The following is a 5675-nucleotide window of genomic DNA, read 5'->3' on the forward strand; positions in this document are numbered from 1 at the left end:
AATGAAGATGTTTTAATAAATAAAATGATTTTTTAAATAACACCTGCTGCCTACAACCTTTATTTCCACAATTTGGTGAGTCATGCCACACCACCGCCTGACTTTTGTCTGGGTCAGCTTGGGCTCATTGTTGCAGTGATCGGTGATTAGTCTCTCAGGCTAAGATTTAATCCCTGTGTGCCGGAAACCTTTACTTTATTAATTGACAGTGGAATGAGCCAGCTTTCTTGCACAAGTGCCTGGGTTCTCCTGAAAGCAGGGCCTGAGACCAGTGCTTCTGTGCAGTTAGGTAGTATATTTGGGAACAAGATTCCAAGGGGGAGGAAACAGGGAAAGAGGGACACCCAGTACAAGGATGCACGCTCAGGATGGCCACCACCAAAGGCACTGCTCCAGCCAGCCAGAACTTCTGAGGAGCCCTGTGCATCTCAAAACCATCTGATCTGCCTCGTGGATAAAAGGGGGAAGCATTTATACATCGGCTTCCTTTCCACATGCATCAAAGGCAGCCCCATAGGTGTCAGGCCCCCAGGTTTCCAGGTTGCACATGTGTGAGTCCTGAGCAGGGCCTTTCCTCTGGTTAGAAAGCAAGAGGTAATATATTGCAGACCTGAGGTGAGGCACTGTCAGGTTGCACTTCAAATTTTTTTTTTTTTAACGTTTATTTATTTTTGAGACAGAGAGAGACAGAGCGTGAACAGGGGAGGGGCAGAGAGAGAGGGAGACAGAGAATCCGAAACAGGCTCCAGGCTCTGAGCTGTCAGCACAGAGCCCGACGCGGGGCTCGAACTCACAGACCACGAGATCATGACCTGAGCCGAAGTCAGACACTTAACCTACCGAGCCACCCAGGCGCCCCTGTCAGGTTGCACTTCAGTGGAGATGGTCAAAGCTTGTGTGAACTGGTCACTGCAACAGTGGCTGGAGTAGTGGGGCCAGGAAGACTGTGGATTGGACACAGTCCATAATACATGTATATGTAAAACGTGCCACAGGGCGATTTGAGCTAGAACGTGTAGATAGACCTGGGTGAAAAAGCTCCAGTGTTGGACAGATAACTCAAAAGGCCTGTTGTATAACATAACAAGTAGCATCACATTCCAGTGGGGAGGAAGGAAGCTCATCTCATGTAATCCTACTGGCTTCTCCACTCTCCTCAAACGTGGTTCTGTGCTGGGCTCCTGATTAACTAAGTTTTCTCTCTTATTCTCCATGCCACTGATCCCAATCATTTGTGGCCTTCTGCAGACTAAAAGCATAATTACTGAACGCTTAGAGCTCTTCCTTTGGCCAGGCAATAGCCCATGTCACTGCTTCCAGGACTGAGCCAAGTATCTGAAAATCCAAGCCCTCTGTCTGGGCCTGCTGGACTTGCTTCCATCAGAGCAATGGCTTTGGGAATACTAAGCAAGTTATCCTGACCAGGTACCTCCTCTCAAGGAGAGAGGGGTGCATCATCTGAAGTCACAGGGACAATTGGTGCTCAGTTAAAGCCCATAAGAATTAGAAACCAGGATCGCCACAGAAATACAAAGGACAAAACAAAGTCAATGAACAATTCAGATTTTAAAAATAATAATTTTTCTACCACAGATAAAGATGAAAGCAAGAGTAAACCTATGATCTTTCTTATTCTTGGCAATAGCTCCTCTCTCTCAGAGTTCCCTAAACATTCTCATAAATTCCAGAAGAGCTGATGTTTGCCAAAGAGAATTATTCTACTTAACACCTAGTCGAAGTGATGGTGAATGAAGTCGGGCAGAGGGCCCTGTTCTCTGTCAAGAAGTAAGTAGCACAAGAAATCTTTCTCCTAAGTGTTTATCATTTAATTGCTTTTCCTAAAGGGTTTTTAGGTTGATGGAGGCTGGACGCAACACAGTATTAACAGTACCTGAGGTTGTGTGCCATTGCCCTAAAATCAGGTTGGAAAAATGCAGGCATATCTTGTTTTATTGAACTTCACTTTGTTGTTCTTTTTACAAATTGAAGGTTCAAGATGTCAGCAGAGGAAGTAACAGCAGCTGTGGTGGAAATAGCAAGAGAACTAGAATCAGGTGTGGAGCCTGAAAGTATGACTGAATTTCTACCATCTCCTGGTAAAACTTGAATGGATGAGGAGTTGCTTCTTGCTGATGAACAAAGAAAGTGGTTTCTTGAGATGGAATGTACTCCTGGGGAAGATGCCATGAAGCTGAAGATTGTTGAAATGACAACGAAGGATTTAGAATACGATTTAAACTTAGTCAATCAAGCAGCAGCAGGGTTTGAGAGAATTGACTCCAATTTCAAAAGAAGTTTTGTGGGTAAAATGCTATCAAACAGCATCACGTGCTGCAGAGAAACAGTAAGGGAAGGAAGAGTCACTGAATGCGGCAGACTTCATTGTTGTCCCACTTTAAGAAATTGCCACAGCTCCCCAACCTACAATAGCCTCCATCCTGATCAGTCAGCTGCTGTCTGTGATTGGCTGAAAGCTCAGACAATGGTTAGCAGTTTTTTAGCAGCAAAGTATTTTTTTAATGTTTATTTTTTATTTTTGAGAGCCAGAGAGCATGTGCACAAGCAGGGGAGGGGCAGAGAGAGAGGGGGACAGAGGATCCAAAGCAGACTCTGTGCTGTCAGCAGTGAGCCCGATGTGGGGCTGGAACTCACGAACTGTGAGATCATGACCTGAGCTGAAGTTGAATGCTTAACCGACTGAGCCATCCAGGCTCCACAGCAACAAAGTATTTTTAAATTAAGGTGTGAACATTTTTTTTACATATAATTCTATTGCAAACTTAATAGACTACAGTGTAAACATAACTCTTATTATGTACCAAGAAACCAAAAAATTAATTTGACTTGCTTTTTTGTGATACTTGCTTTATTGCAGGGGTCTGACCAAACCTGCACTATCTCGAGGTATGCCTATACACCTGTTTTCTCATTTGATCCTTATAAAAAGCCCATGAGATTGATATAGGATGACAAAATGAGAGGTTTCTCAGAAGTCACATGTCTTCTTGGAGTCTCAGAAGGACCCACCCCAGAAAGTCTCACCTTGGGAAGAAGAGACTTAAGTATAGTTGCTCAAGAAGCTGTCACAGACACTGGAACATCATCTCTCTGCTGGGCCAGCCAAAGGGCAGCAGCCAGGCACCGGATTAGCTCTTTTTACCTCAGAGGAAGTCTCATATGAGAAGCTCTTCTCATGAATGTGTGGGGGTGTGGGAATAGGCTGCACGCATCAAGGATACAGTACTAAGTGCATACAATGGTAGCAGCATTCCCCAGGGCTTGTCTACTGAAGAGCTTGGAAGCATTTAATTACCATGTAACCTTTGATTAGGAACAAAATAATTCTGAAAATTCCAAATGTCATTAACCAAACAAGAAAGCAGCATGATATACAACACACTTTAAAAATTGGTGAAAGGAAGTAGAAAATTCTAACACTGTATACAATGTAGAACATTGTATCTACACTCTAACCATTGTAATACAACATAATAACCCCTAAACTCTTTAGCCATACTAAAAATTCATCAACATCTGGAAGTCTAATCCTCCTAAGTCTGGGCAACAGCAGACTGGATGAAGGCCTCTATTTCCCTCTTCAAAGATTTTTGGCAACTGCTATAGAAAACAAACAGATGAAATGGAGAAAGTGGATAATGGGGCTAATCACTGAAAGAAGTGAGGCCTGCCCTATGAGAAATGTTACAGAGAGCCCTTCAGGCTGAAATGAAAGAATACTAGACAGCAACTCAAATCCACATGAAGGAATACAGCACATGGATAAAGTGAACAACCTAAGTAAATATAAAAGACATTAATCAATGAAAATGAGGAAATTATTGCCAACCCTACAGAAATAATAAGGATTATAAGAGAATACTATCAACAACTGTATGCCAATAAATTCGACAATGTAGATGAACTGTATAAATTCCTAGAAACACAAAGATTACCAAAAATGACTCAGGAAGAAACAGAAAATCCAAACAAACTGAAGTAGAGAGATTGAATTAATAATCAAAAACCTCCCCCAAAAACAAATGGTGAACCAGATGGTTCTACCAAACATTTAAAGAAGAATTAATACCAGTCCTTCTCAAATTCTTCACAAAAATAGAAGAGGAGAAAATACTTCCTGACTCATTCTATGAGGCCAGCATTACCCTGAGACCAAACCCAGACGAAGACTTCAAAAGAAAACTATACATCAATATCCCTTATGAGCATAAATGTGAAATATTCCATAAAATACCAACAAACCAAATCCAGCAGCATACTAGGAGGATTATATATTGTGACCCTGTGGGATCTATCCCAGGAACACAAATATAGCTCAATGTAAAAATATTAATAACGTAATACAACACATGAATAAAATGAAGGTTTAAATAAAGGTCATATCAATTGATGCAGAAAATTACTTGACAATATTCAACCTACTTTCATGATAAAAGACACTCATCAAACTAGAAATAGAAGGGAACTTCCTCAACATGATAAATGACACCTGTGAAAACCCTATTGTTAACATTATACTCACTGTTGAAACAAAGCTCTCTCCCTAAGATCAGGAACAAGACAAGGAAGCCACTTGCTACTCCTGGAATCGTATTGGAACTTCTGGCCATAGCAATTAGGCAAGAAAAAGAAACAAAAGGTAGCCAGTTGAGAAGGAAGAAGCTACAGTAATCAAAACAGTGTGGTACTGGCAGAATGACAGACATAGAGACAAAACAGAATAGAGGGTCCAGAAATAAACCTTCACATATGTGGTCAAGAAGGTGATTTGCAAAGAAAGTTCCAAGATAATTCAAGGGGAAAGGATAGTCTTTTCATCAATGAAAACAATATTGAAATATAATTTTTACCTACCCATCCTCCTCTGTATAAATGCAAAGAAATGCATAGAATATTTTTCTAATATTAATAGCAATGTTTTAGATGGTAAGATTTAGGGAAGCTTTTCAGGCATTTATTATACTTTGTATAGAGTTTGCATTTCTTATAATGAGCATGTATAAGTTTTGAAGTGGTTTTAGTTAAAAAATAAAACTGGAAGTAAATATGCAAGATGACAATAAAGAGGAATTTTTTTCTTCTTTGTACTTTTCAGCATTTTTTAACCACCCCCCAACCCTCTCCCAAACCATCACCTATTTTTTAGTGTATTTTGATTCTTGAAATAACACACTTCCAGTTTTGCATTTTTCCTTCACATTCCTGCATCCATCCTTATCTCTGATTTCCCAGTCCTACCCATGTTCTAGGTGCAGCTCAAACACATCCTCTTCTTGGGCGGCACTGGAGCATATTGGCTAAGTGCCCACAGTGGGACACTGCTGGAGCAGATGTGCGGTCCAGCAGGCCCAAAAGTAGGTTTCTCCAATTACTAGCTCTATGACTTTAGGCAAGTCACTTAATCTTTCTGAGACTCGGTTTCCTCCTCTATAATAGAACAGATGATCTATCTCACTGGGGTTTTTAAAGAATTAAATTAGATCATAACATGTAAAGTGCTCAACAATAATAAATTTGTGTTGACAATAATAATACTGTTATTCCTCCAGACCTCCCTAAAGCAATCATTAGCTCTACAAATAGTCAGTCCTTATTAATTCAGTTTGGTTCCATGTGGGAAATTATAACTACCTTTGGGAGAAATAGTTTTACTCATT

Source organism: Panthera tigris, chromosome A1, assembly GCF_018350195.1.
Source record: "Panthera tigris isolate Pti1 chromosome A1, P.tigris_Pti1_mat1.1, whole genome shotgun sequence".
Lineage (NCBI taxonomy): Eukaryota > Metazoa > Chordata > Mammalia > Carnivora > Felidae > Panthera > Panthera tigris.